We start from the raw sequence: 14753 nt of genomic DNA on the forward strand, positions 1-14753 counted from the left end.
TCCGTATTGAAAATGGTTTGCAAGAAGATTTTATACGCAGTGACAACACGGAATGCAAAATTACAGCCAAGTTGGTTTAAAAATGTGGTCATGATATTCAAAATACCTTAAATTGGGAGGTACGGTTACATGGGGGCTATATCAAAACGTGGACCTATGTTCATAATTTTTGGTGGAAATATTTTGTGACCACTAGGAACCCTAAGTGCCAAATTACAGCTAATTTGCTACGAAATTGTGGCTTAAATCCTCAAAATACCGAAAATCAGAAGTTACCGTTATATGGGGGCTATACCAAAACATTAGCCGATATTGTTCATATTTAGCCCATTATTACCCACAGGTACAAGCTGAGCTTGTGCAAAATTTCAGTGACGTGTCTCAATTCGTTTGCAAGTTATGAATTTCGCGCCGCTAGATCAGTGCTTTCGACCACCGTGCGTCGGTTTAAAACATATATTTTTCAAGGCGTGGATTTTTAAAAATATATATTTTCAAGACGTAGATTTAAAAAAAAAAATAAATATTTTTTTAGACTTGGATGTTTTAAAAAATATATTTTCAAGACGTGGTGTAAGAGAAACTATCGTTGGTTCTTAGACCACTTCATACAGTGATTTTTTAACGGTAAATGTAGAAAAAGGGTGTTCTTAGATTTTCAACTTCTAAAGGGCATAACTTGTTCTTATACGCAGCGAATTTCTATAATTTGCATTCTTTAAGAGAGTCGAATATTAATTTTAAAAAAGCCACCAATAATTAATCTTGCGAAAATTAAAAAAAAAAAAAAAAACAATAAAAGACCGACTTATAAAGGGTGGTTAAATTGTAAGGGCCGATGTTGATTTTGAATAAAACACAAACTATTTAGGAAATTATTTTAATTTTATTTTATTATGATATATTGGTATTACTCAATTATGTATGGAACAAAATATCGGCCAAATGGGAGCCGCGACCACGGCGGCACACTTCCATCCGATGGTCCAAATTTTCGATGACCCTGAGGCATAATGGAGGTTCTATGCCGTTAATGTGCCGAATTATCTCATCCTTTAGCTCTTGAATTGTTGCTGGCTTATCGACGTACACCTTTTCTTTCAAATAACCCCAAAAAAAAAGTTCAACGGTGTCAAATCACATGATCTTGGCGGCCAATTGACATCGCCATAACGTGAGATAACACGGCCATTGAATTTGTTGCGCAAAAGAGCCATTGTTTCGTTAGCTGTGTGGCAAGTGGCACCGTCCTGCTGAAACCACATATCGTCCACATCCATTTCTTCCAATTCGGGCCATAATTCGAGCGTGAGAGGTGCAATTGTTGGGCACGACGACGAGTTGAGGTGGACGGCTCTTCAGCCACACTATCGCGAACAGCAGCAATATTTTCTGCAGTACGAGCTGTACGAGCATGCACTGGTGTTCTCACATCTTCTACAGACCCGGTTTGCTCGAATTTTTTCACGATTTTTGCGATTGTACGCACATTTGGACGATCAAATTGACCCAAAAAAATCACGAAGTGCACGATATGCATTTTGATTTGAACGCCCATTTTCATAATAAGTCTGGATAATTTTCACACGTTGTTGGATTGTGTATCTCTCCATGGTTCAAATTGAGTAAGTCTGAAATAGAGAAATGTCAAATAAAACTCGGAAAAAACTTGGCGTTTAGGTGTGGTTCACATTCAACATCGGCCCTTACAATTTAACCACCCTTTAGATATATGATTTATGCAATTTTTGGGCTTTTTATTAATATTTTGCATGTCTTAACATTAGCACCCCGTTGCGTATGTTTATTATTAATTATTAGATAACATTCATACGCTACGGAGTTCCGCGCTTTGTTTCATATCCGCAGGGCTTAAGAAATTTTTGTGTTTTCTTGCTTTATATGAGCAGTAAATACTTAATTCAATTCGTAATACAGTCGCACAAAAAAACTATGCATGTGAATGTGGCTTTACATATTTTTATAAGTTCCACCATAGTATTAATTTTTTAATTTTTTTCCGTTTGTAACTTATTTAAATGATCATTTGTGATCCTATAAAGAATATATTCTTGATATAATCATGTCCGTCCGTCCGTCTTACTCTAGTAATCACTCTAGTTTCTAATCAAACTGAGATAGTACGCTGAAATTTTGAACAGATGAGTCAAGTTCGTATAAGGGCCCACGTTTTTGAATAAACGTACCGTCCGATTTCAAGTATTTTTCAGTTTTTTTAGCTATATTTTCTAACCGAATTAGCTATAATTTAGCAGTTAGTGTCCCCAGTGGTCAAATGCCAAATTGTAGCTAATTCGGTCAAAAAATATTGCTAAAAAACTACAAAATACCTGAAATCCGGCAGTACCGTTATATGTGGGATATTTTTGATAGATAAATTTCAGTCAGAAAATGTAACAAAAAACTTCAAAATACCTAAAATCATATTCGAACTCGACCTGCCTGCACATAAAAGAGGCATCTGTGCAAAATTTTTGTGTAATTGGTGATTACCATAGAGGGAAGGAAGTACGGACATGCATAGATCGTCTCAGAATTTCACCCTAGTATACTTAACAGAGTCGCAAAATATTTTTTTAATGCATTACTAACGGAAAAACAAACCTAAAAAGCAAAATTCAGTATAATTGTTAACATAAATGAATAATTATCGTTTTAGCGATTTTTGGCGATTTTGGCACTTGATTTGGCGATTTAGGTAGAATAAAATCTGACAGCCCCAAATATCAGTAGTTTTCCAGAACTAACAAGGTTTTAAAATTTTTTCCCAAAAACACGTTGCCATACACCAAATAGGTTGCAAAATGGCGCTGAATGGCGTTTTTATACCCTCCAACATAGTATGGTGTTTATAATTAAATTTTTCGTTCCGTGTGTAATACATCGAAGTATTCATGGGAGACCCTATAAAAGATGTATATTATTGATCAGGGTAAAATTCTACGTCGATATAACCATGTCCGTCTGTCCGTCCATCCGTCCGTCTGCTGAAATCAAGATACAGCTCGCAATTTGGTATAGAAGTTTCTATTACTCCTTGGATGTTCGGTATTGCAAATGGGCTATACTGGTCCATGTTTTGATATAGCCCCAATAGAACGGTACCAACCGATTTTCGGCATTTTGAAGGTTTATCCTCATTATGGCTGAAATTTGGTACTTAGTCTTCGTTGGGTATGAAACTTTCCCACATAAATGTGTCGGTATAGGTCCATGCCTTCATATAGACCCCATAGAATGGTATCTCCCGATTTTCGGTATTTTGTAGGTTGTGGCCACAATAATCCACCGAAATGGCTGAAATTTGGTACTTAGTCTTCGTTGCTGGTATAAAACTTTCTACTTGAAAATTTTAGGTATAGGTCCACGCCTTCATATAGCCCCCATAGAACGATACCTCCCGAATTTCGGTATTTTGAAGGTTGTGGCCACAATAACCACCGAAATGGCTGATATTTGATATTTAGTATTCTTTGGTGGTATAAAATTTTCCCCCAGAATTTTTTCCGTACAGGTCCACGCCTACATATAGCGCCATTTTTGACTGAAATTCGTCGGTATAGGTTCAGGTCTTCATTCGGCATTTTGAAGGTTGTAGGCACAAATGGCTGAAATTTGGTATTTAATCTACGTGGAGGTAAAAACCTTTCCGACTGAAATTCTTCGGTATAGGTCCACGTTTCGATATAGCCCCTATAGAACGGTACCTTCCGATTTTAGTAATTCTGAAGGTTGTGAGGTCAATATCCCACCGAAATGACTGAAATGTGTTATTTAGTCTTGGTTAGCCCATGGGGTTATAAAATATTCCAGAAGTTAATTATCAGTCATTAACACCATATAGCAGGAGGAAAGCATGCCCGATGATTGGAACTTGAGTATCATAGTCCCCGTGCATAAAAAGGAGATAAGACTGTATGTTCCAATTATAGATGCATAAGTCTACTCCCCATCGCATATAAAATTATATCCAGTATACTATGCGAACGACTAAAGCCAATAGTCAACGATATAATAGGCCCATATCAATGCGGCTTTAGATCTGTCAAATCCACCATCGACCAGATTTTCCCCCTAAGGCAAATACTGGAAAAAAAAACTCTAGAGAAACTGATCGACACCTACCATCTTTTTGTCGACTACAAGGCTGCCTTTGACAGTACATTACGTACAAAAGTATTTCAAGCCATGACTGAGTTTTGTATCCCCGCAAAGCTGAAACGACTTTGCAAGATGACGCTAACAAAAACGCGATCATCAATTAAAATCAGAAAGAACTTCTCTGAGGAGTTCACCACCAAAATAGACTTCAAGCAAGTAGAGATTCTCTCATGTGATCTATTCAACATACTGTTGGAAAAAAATCATACGAGATGCTGAGGCAAACAGAAATGGCACGATATACAATAAGAACCACATGCTACTCGCTTATGCCGACGACATGGACATCATAGGTCGATCGGAACAAACAGTGATTAACAGCTTTATAAGAATATAAGAAGAATCTGCTAGAGTAGGGATGAAAGTGAACGGAGATAAGACGAAATTGATGGTATCGACGCGCAATGCATCAACTGAAAACAGACCAACTGTGCAAGTTGGCACATACAATTTTGAGGTTGTTAACGACTTCATTTACCTCGGCACCGCCACAAATAAAACAAATCAGTTCTTAAATAAGACGAATAATATTGGCAAATAGATGCTACTTTAGATTAAGTAAGCGTTTAGAAACAAGGCCATCTCTCGTGAAACTAAAGTCACACTCTACAAAACACTGATACAGCCTTTGTTAATGTATGGTTCCGAAGCATGGGTACTTACGCAAGCAGATAAGGCAGTACTTGGTGTGTTCGAGAGAAAAATTCTCTGAAAGATATACGGCCCAATCTCCGTTGGTGATGAATATCGGCGTCGAATAAACCACGAGATATACCAGATATATACTGACATCGACATAGTTAAGCGTATCGAGTTACAGCGATTGCGTTGGCTTGGTCATGTCATAGGCCAAGATTTCGATGGAAAGAAAAGGTGAAAGATGACATCGAAGATCGTGGTATTCCCACTAACTGGGAAGAGATTGCTAGAGATCGGGGAAAATGGAAATCTATCCTTAGTTCGGCTTATGGAACAAATGTTCTGTGCAAGCAGAGCCACCTAAGTAAGTAAGTAATTATCAGTAAAGCTCTACGACTTCCCATGTCCTCATTAAAAGCGTAGCTCTTGATTTTCGAAATTTTGAAGGATTTAGCCACATTATCATACCGAAATATCGGAAATTTGTTATTTAGCCTTCTTTGAGTCTAACAACTTTCCGTTCGAAATTTGTCGGTAAAGGTCCACACCTTAATATATAGCCTCCATAGAACCGTAGATTTTAAGTACTTTGAAAATTTAGTCACATTGTTTTACCGAACTTGCTGAAATTTGGTATTTAGTTTCCTTCATAAACCAACGGAAATAAATTTTTCCTTTTTACTTCAATACAGCTCGTGGTGGAGGGTCTAACAAGTTCGGTCCGGGTTTTACTTGCTTTAGCTACAAAAATGAACTGGTAAAAATCGATTGGAAAAAACTGTGGACTGTTGAGAGATTTCCAGAAAATTCGCCCCGTCCAAGTACTATGAAAAAAAAATCATCCAGGGAGCAAGGGATATCGTTAACCGATCATCATAAATTTCTGTAGAAATCGTTTAATTATCACAACAGTGAACTATTAAAGCTTTTTCATCGATTGGACCAAAAATGCTACCTTTAGAGCATTTTCGGTCCCATACAAATTAATATGGAAACAAAGATCGCTGAGGTGGCATGGGTTCACGTTACGCGATCGCCGTAAAATTTCATATATACGGGTTTTGGATTAAACGAAAACAATTTGTGGGGTAAGCAATTCAAAAAATGTTGTATTCAAAAAATTTTGTACATTGTATTTTTTTATAAAAAAACTCCTTTGACTACGTTGGAACACACACTCTGTACCGCCGTACCTATTACTAGTAATCAGTAAAATAGTGTTGCTTTATGAAATTTTAAAGAAATAACGCATTACTTTCAGTCTCCTGGTAATGCCGAAGGTGCTCCCAAATTGTTGGTTCAGGGGTGTCTCCACTCATTTTTTAGAATGAGTTCTAATGAGCTCATGAAAATTCCCCATTCGAAAGAATTGAGAAAAGTTATACTCCAAATAATAGGTGACATTTCCATTCCGATGAACTGATGAACTTGCCAAGGAAAAAGGAACGGATCCCATTCCATATTACTTGCATTAATTATTACATTTTTTGTTTTTATGACATCGAACATTTTACTGGGTACCCATTGACACATCAGATGTGAAATGTAAAATATAGGGTGCATTTCATGAAAAGAACCGGTAGAAATAACATACAATAAATTCCTCATCATCTTCATACCACCTACTTTATTTGTAGTTGAATGAATCTAATCATTACATTTTACACCGACTCGCTGCAATGTCTCACCTCTCGCAAATGAATTTTTAGAAAAATTGCAAAGCATTTCGAAATAATCAAAATTGATGATCAGTAACACTGAGAAATGAGGCCATGTACAAAAATCTCTCACCTAAACCAAACTGACAATCTCAATATTCTTGTAAAATGTGCTATCCTCTCGTGGCATTGACATTGAATTTAAAATTTTGGCTAAATTAGTTTCATTGCAAAATTACGGGCGGAATGTGATTTTCTTAGAAAATCATTCGAACAACAGAAACAAAAATTTTTACACACATTCGTGAAAAATAATTGAAACACATTGCGAAAATATTGCCAAACAATTTTCGTTTTGTAGATTTGCAACAAATGAGCAAAAAGTTTGTGGTTTGTGTGGCATTATTACGATGAACAATGAATGGACCGAACCTAGGACAACAATGAAAACAAAATAATTACAACGCTTACAACTTATGTTTATGCCGCTACGAGATATAATACGGAACCCAAAGAAGAAAACTAGACACTGGAAATGTAAGTAAGCATATTGCACAATCAACACCACCCGCCAACCCAAAGAAGCGGAAGTAGATTTTGGTTTTTTTTTCATCAAGTTAAATAAAAAGTTAATTAATATTCTTTGTGGGTTTACCTTGGATAATTGGGTTGAACATAAATCGTATGTATGTATTTATGTGCGTAGGTCTTAAAACCAAATATACGGAGTACCATCCGCCACCATGTCTCTGTCTGTGTATATGGCTTAAATAATTTTTGTACAGAAATTATTTGTAATTGCATTAATTAGTAGTTCGGGGTCTTTTAGGGGCTCCCTATGCCTCGAGTTGCTGTGTAGCCTATGATTACACAATTGGAAATCGTTAACGCAAAAAATTGTCAAACGAAAATAAAACAGCTGTCTAAGCATTAATAATGTAAACGGAAAACGTAATTATTTTTCACAGTGACAAGTATACACCGCATACTTACAGTAAGCGTTCGAAATAAGTGTGTGTGTATATTTGTGTAAGTGTGAAGTGATGAGGTAGTGCTGAACACATTTTTTTCATCGAATTGTGTCTAAAATTAAATCACGTGCCATGAACATGATTTATTTCGTCAATTAATGATGACACAAGTGTTCAACGTTTTGCCAATCATTAGAGGCGGAGGCCGACACAACATTAATACGGGCAGGGGAGAAATGATTGTTCGTTAAGAAATTTCTCATTGGAAGATCTTTGCCATCTTCAAGGGGAGGGCAAACTGAAAGCAAAACAAATTAATGAAATATTTTTGGTGTTTGCAAAAAGGAGATCAATGGTTTGTGTTCTCTGGAAGAGGAATTTAGCGTTACTTTTCATATGTTGTAATTAATCAAACCTACATACTTTCTTATCATACTATTTCTGGGCGCAAGGAACATGGGGTCACAGTAAAATGCATAAATTTATTTTGATATATCTGGGGTATGCTTTGAACTGCGCTCCAAATAACTCCGCTTCCTTTAAAATATTTTTCGATTTGCAGCATTCAAATATATTGGTGTTTAATTCGTCTCCACCTGTTATTTGATAAGGGGGAAATTTCCACAAAGGTTAATTTTGTTGGAGAGCTGAGGTTCGCCATTAGAAGCAATGGCCTTAAAGTTCCCATCGATCTCATGTGCTAAAAAAGTTATTCGGGTTCAAAGGTCATTTTTGGAGCCCTTATTCAGACTTAGCAAAAACCGGCTAAAGTAAAAGTTGAAGATTTGAAAATTGTCTACAATAATCGTCCTTATGATTTCTAACAAGTGAGAAAGTATCAGTCAGATGTGCTGACGCAGAAAAGAAGAAGCAAATACAAAAATAATGCAGTGTATAAAATATATTGATTTTGTATCGCGAGTTTGGGGCACCAAATTATTGACTTACTTAATTAGCTGGCCCATTACAGAATATTTGTTCCATAGACCGAACTAAGAAAAGATCTCCAATTCTCTCTGTTTTTCGCTTCGCTTTCTGGAAAACCGCGCCTTTTCATTTCTTCATCCACTTGTATGCTCCATCGAAGCTTAAGCCTGCCGATTCTGCGTGCACCGCCATGTGGCATGTATTCATACGCCTTTTTAGCGGGTTCATCATCGCTCATTCTTATGATATGGCCTAGCCAACGCAATCGTTGCATCTCGATACGTTTAACTATATTCATGTCTTTGTATAGCTGATATAGCTCGTGGTTCATACGACGTCGATATTCACCGTCAACGCAAATCGGCCCATAGATCTTTCGAAGAATTTTCCTCTCAAACACACCAAGCCCTGCCTTATCTGCTTGCGCAAGTTCCCATGCTTCGGAGCCATACATTAGCATGGGTAGTATCAGCGTTTTGTATAGTGTTATTTTTGTTTGACGAGATGTGGCTTTGTTTTTAAACGGCTTACTTAAACCAAAGTAGCATCTGTTGGCCAATACAATTCTTCTTTTTATTTCGCAACTGATGTCATTGGTTGCGTTCACGGAGGTGCCGAGGTAGACGAATTCTTTTACTACCTGAAAATTATACGAACCAACTGCCACAGTTGGTCCGAGCTCAATGGACGCATTGCGCGTCGACACCATCAATTTGGTCTTTTCGTCGTTTACCGCTAGACCCACTTTCGCAGATTCTGTTTCGACCTTCCTAAAGGTATCAGTTACTTCCTTTACTGATCGTCCCATGATATCTATGTCATCAGCATAAGCAAGTAACATGTGGCTATTGGTGTAAATTGTGCCATTTCTTTTGACATTTGCATCTCGTATTACCTTTTCGAGAAAAATGTTGAATAGGTCACACGAAAGCCCGTCTCCTTGTCCGAAACCTCTTTTGGTACTGAACTGTTCGGAGAGGTTCTTTCCAATTTTAACTGAGGACCTAGTATCAGTTACAAAGCCGGATGAGCTTTGCGGGGATACCAAATTCAGACAGTGCATGGAATACCTTTGATCGGAGGGGACTGTCTAATGCTGCTTTATAATCGACAAAAGGTGGGTCTTCTCCAGGATTTGCCGCAGGGTAAATATCTGGTCAATGGTGGACTTGCCAGGTCTAAAACCACATTGGTATGGTCCAATTATTTCGTTGACCATTGGCTTTAGTCGTTCGCACAATATCCCTGATACTATCTTATAGACAATAGGGAGAAGACTTATGCCCCTATAGTTGGAGCATACAGTCTTATCTCCTTTCTTGTGTACGGGACACAGGAAGCTTAAGTTCCAATTGTCGGGTACGCGTTCTTCCAGCCAGATGGTGCTGACTAGCTGATGCATACACCTTATCAGCGCGTCGCCTCCGGTTTTAAACAGCTCGGCTGGTAAGCCATCGGCTCCTGCTGCTTTATTATTGCCGGTTGATTGCTGTTTTTACCTCATCTTGGCCGGGCGGTATACATTGTATACCATCTTCTGGGATCGGATCTGTGGTATCATCGTCTTCGCTACTATTGGATACCAGCAGATTGGAGAAATGTTCCTTCCGTATCCTGAGCACGCTATCTGTATCTGTTACCAGATTACCTTGATGGTCTCTACAGGAAGATGTGCCTGTACCAAAGCCATCTGTTTGATGTTTCACTCTTTAGTAGAATTTTCGGTCTTCATTATGGCTCCTGTACATCTCGATTTTTTCATACTTCCGCTTTTCCATTTCTCTCTTTTTCTTGCGGAAAAGACATTTCTCTTCTCTCCTTTTCTCCCCATATCTCTCTCGTGCGCTACTGATTGTAAAGTAGCTCTATATGCCTCATTTTTCTCTTCGGTAGCAGCAAAACACTCCTGGCCATACCATGAATTCCTTTGTGGTGGTCTCTGGTATCCAAGTATGGATTTTGCGGCTGTTTGCATGGAGTGGGCAATATTTTGTCATTGTGCTGTTATGTTATCGGGACAAGGAGTGCTCTCATTAAGCAATTGCGCTAGTTGAGTGGAATATGCTGTGGCTATCTGTTGTGTTTGCTGCCTTTCGATGTCCAACTTCCGTGTTGTGTCTGTTCGCACTTTGTTTGCTACGTTTAATCTGGTACGTACCTTTGCTGCAACAAGGTAGTGGTCCGAGTCTATGTTTGCACATCGGAACGATCATACATCCAATACGCTCGATGAATGTCTTCCACCTATCACAACATGATCAATTTAATTACTTGTTCTTTGATTTGGAGACAGCCAGGTGCCCTTATGAATATCGAGATGATTAAATCTGGTACTGCTAACTACCATGTTTTTTGCAGCTGCAAAGTCTATCAGCCTCATACCATTGTTAGATGTTTCACTGTGGAGACTGAATTTCCCGACTGTTGGGCCAAAGATATTCTCCTTTCCAATTTTGGCATTAAAATCGCCTAGAATGATTTTAATGTCATGGGCAGGGCAACGGTCATATGTTTCTTCTAAGCGCTCGTAAAATATATCTTTGGTCTGTTCGTCCTTTTCTTCAGTGGGAGCATGAGCGCAAATAAAGCTGATGTTGAAGAATTTAGCTTTTATTCGAATTGCAGCAAGTCTTTCATTCACTGGGATGAAGCTGGATACCAGATGTTTTAGTCTCCGACTAACTACGAATCCGCAACAAAACTCATGCTTTACGTCATGGCAGCTGTAATACAGTGCGTCACCCTTACGTGTTGTTGTGACGCCTTTCCCAATCCATCGTATTTCCTGTATGGCAGTAATATCGGCCTTGTACTTTTCAAGTACTCTCTCACTCTCTATAAAGAGTGCGAACATTCCAGGTGCAGATTTGCAGATCATGGTCCTTAAAACGTTTGCGGGGTTCGTCAACTTTAGAGGGGTTAGTTTTTCTTTTCTTTCGTTTTTTCATAGTAGGCTGTTTTATCTAGGGGAGTGTTCCTAACCCGACGCCCAAACCCAAGTTTTTAACGTTCTTATGGGTGTACGCGCGGCACATGTTAGCTCACTACCTTTAACGGGTGTTAAAGGCAGGTCAGTGCCCACTTGAGATGAAAGAGGGACCAAGATAAATCCATGTTAAAACCGGTCAGGACCGTTCCGTTTTTGACCATTAATCGGTGAAAAAAACTTTTTTTAAGGAAAATGCTGTTATTTAAGACAAAACTTTGGTGTATTCAAAAATATATGAAGACTGAACACCAAATATCAGGTACTTCGGTTTGATGATGTCTCTAAAACCCTCACAATACCGAAAATTGGCCAATGCCGTTCTATGGGGGCTATACAAAAACGTGGGCCTATGCCCATAATTTGTATCAGAAAAGTGTCCACTGGGAACCGTCAATGCAAAAATTCAACCAATTTGGTAGAGAAAGTTAGGTAAAATCTTCAAAAACCAAAAAAAACGGGAGGTACAGTTATATGGAGTCTACATAAAAACGTGGACCTATGTCCATAATTTTGTATCGGGAAAGCTTTTGTTGTCAAAATTCAGTCAATTTTACTAAAATATTAAAAATATCGAAAATTGGGAAAGTACCGTTATATGGGGGCTATATCAAAACGTGGACCGAACTTCCCAATTTTGTGTCGACGTTGTCAACCAACAGTAAGTACTTGTACCAAAATTTTTATGAACTCGTGACATAGTGGGCCGCAATCACAACCTGCTGAAAAAAATTCAAATCGATCCGAGAGTAGCTCTTAAACATCACTTTTTCCGAATTTTGAGGGAGAGGTGCCTGAGAGAGTGGACCGATATTGTTCATATTCGAACCCGATCTATATCCGGAGGGAAAATATGAAGTGCAAAGTTTAGAACAAACCGATTGCTCACTCCGAGGGTTATCCTACAAACCATTTTACAGAAAATATTTGAAATTTTGTGGGGGAGGTACTCGAAGGGGTGGACCGATATGGCTCATCTTCGAACTTAAACTAAGTTTGGGCAAAATATTACGAAATTTAAAGTTTTGTTCGATCCGCTCGAGAGTTATCGTGCGCACCAGCCAGACGGACGAATGAACGGACATGGCTAATTGACTCCAAAGTGTCTGAAACGAACATACATGGGTTCTAAAAACGTTGTTTCGATTAGGTACATTTTTGCAATCGTATGTGTAAATTGCGGAAAAACTTCGTTACCTCAACAACACAGCCGATCAGCATGGATATAGACCAAATATAAATAAATTTAGGGAAGCAAAAAGAACTATAAGGAAAAGATCAAAGTCGGCCGGCGCCGATTATATGATACACCTACAATACTGTGAATATGTATAAAACATGGAATAATTACATAGTTTCCCTTCAGTGACGAATGTACTTAGCTCCTACGTAACGTCATGGCTTATTACTCAGAGGAGTACCACAGTGACGAATGTACTTAGCTCCTCCGTCACGTAATGGCTTATTCCTCGGAGAAGTAAAACAATGGATTTATTTGCGGCCTTTCATGTTTCCAGAAGATAGCTTGTGAGCTAATTAAATTTGAACGAATATTTGAATACACATGAAACCGAACCGATTTATATCTTTATCTTATCTAATTTAAATAGGAAAGGATTGCTATAGACCGCTCGTTACCTGTCTGAAATTCATAATAAAAACATGAAATCGGGCGAAAATATATACGGAAGTTTTGTTTAAATCCGAACCGACTTAATTAAATTTTGTTATCTTACCTTCAGTTTCAATTCTGTCAGTCATTCCAATTTTAATCAACGTAGAAGATGCAAAGCGTGATCTGGCAACCAAATTGTACATTTATTTCTAGTCCTAATTCCGTCACAAATTTCAAATTTTCATTCAAATCGTATATATGTAGCGCGATTGGTTCAACAATCGGGCGAAAAAATATATGTGCGAGATATATCGATATCTGAACCAATTTCAATACAATTTTCACACTTTTTCTAGACCAAATTCCGTCACACGTTTCAAGTTTCATCTCAATCGGACCTAATTTGCTTGTTTGGTGCAGCAAATACCTCAAATCGGGCAAAAATAAATCTGAATTAATTTCAATATAATTTAGAAAACTTATTTCCAAACAAAATTCCGATACACGTTTCAATTTCATCAAAAATAAATAGCGTTCGTCCTTTCGACAAAAAAAAATCTTTCTCAATTTTTGTTTGAGTCGGATAATAAATGCGACCTGTACATGGACAGAAGGACGGACATAAATAAATCGACTAAGAAAGTGTATATCCCTAAAAGTAACTAGGGGTCTATCACGCTTCCTTTTTATGTTAGTGTGGTGTATGGTATAATAACACTATGCAACACAAAAATTGTTAACCATATTCTGACATCGCAGTGTGATAGAAGCCAAAAATAAGAAGACACTTGTTCCGGCGTTTTTCCCTATCACTTACACTTTCGCGGTTATCGGCCCTCAAAGACCTGAGGTCTTTGTGTCAAAAGTGATCATTTTGTAAAGCTCTTATCTTCTAAACAGCTAAGAATTTGGATTCACTCGTAGAAGCAAAGTTGAGCCTTCGTCTTAAAGAATAATAATTGTTTACACATAAAATCTATTTAAAATCATCTTCAAGGTCAAAATCGTCATTACCGTCATAATTTTTACTCGGATTTTGGTCTACAGATATCAAACTGCTCAAAATTGAAGCAAACAATCAACTACAAAAAATTTACCTTAGATCTCAATAAATAACTTCCTGGAATATACTATATCTGAAAAAACGGTTCTTAATGGCCAAAATTGCAAAACATGCTATTTGTATCCTTTTTTTCTCGGTTTCTGCTCCATAAATACTAAACCATTCAAAATTCAACAAAACAATCTACCACTATAATGTAGCAAAGATATCGGTCAACAACCCTTCTAGAACATATAGATATTTCTATAAAAGGCAATTAAACGCGAAAATAGCTAAAAACTTTTGAAAATATTTGATTTTTATACTTTTTTCTCTGATTCTGGTCCACAGTTATCGAACCGCCCAAAAATAAGGATACAGTTAACTACAACAAGTAAGAATGGCTTTAAATTCGGCCGGGCCGAACTTGTTATACCCTCCAACACGAGTAGTATTTAAGTACAATGGAACAATTAGTTTCCTTTCGTTTATAAAGAAAAGAAGACTTAATACCAAATTTCAGCAAATTCGGTAAGACAACGTCGCTAACCTTCAAAATGCCGAAATTCGGGTGATACCGTTCTATGGGGGCTATATCAAAACGTCGATCTATACCGATAAATTTTTTGCGTAAGGTTTTTAGACTCTAAGAAGACTAAATACGAAATTTACGATTTTTCAGTAAACCGATATTGGTTAGGGTGCCACCGTGGTGCAATGGTATGCACACCCG

General features: G+C 37.7%; 1 protein-coding gene and 1 long non-coding RNA gene across 4 annotated transcripts in view; one reads left to right on the forward strand and one right to left on the reverse strand.

Moving 5' to 3' along the window:
- Nucleotides 1–14753, reverse strand: part of LOC141394103 (uncharacterized) — a 590278-nt gene that overhangs the window by 551962 nt on the left and 23563 nt on the right. The window lies entirely within an intron of this gene.
- The window catches only part of plh (pasang lhamu), a 92611-nt gene that overhangs the window by 5989 nt on the left and 71869 nt on the right, over nucleotides 1–14753 (forward strand). Inside the window, exon 1 of one of the 3 annotated variants that reach the window (XM_073967935.1) lies at nucleotides 6668–7016. The exons of 1 other annotated variant lie outside the window; for it this stretch is intronic. The gene's annotated coding sequence lies outside the window, so the exon portion shown is untranslated. Of the gene's footprint in view, nucleotides 1–6667; nucleotides 7017–14753 lie in introns of those variants that run through there. One more of the 3 variants, XM_073967953.1, reaches the window with a different exon arrangement.

Source organism: Musca autumnalis, unplaced genomic scaffold, assembly GCF_047663935.1.
Source record: "Musca autumnalis isolate F117 unplaced genomic scaffold, ASM4766393v1 scaffold_1, whole genome shotgun sequence".
NCBI lineage: Eukaryota > Metazoa > Arthropoda > Insecta > Diptera > Muscidae > Musca > Musca autumnalis.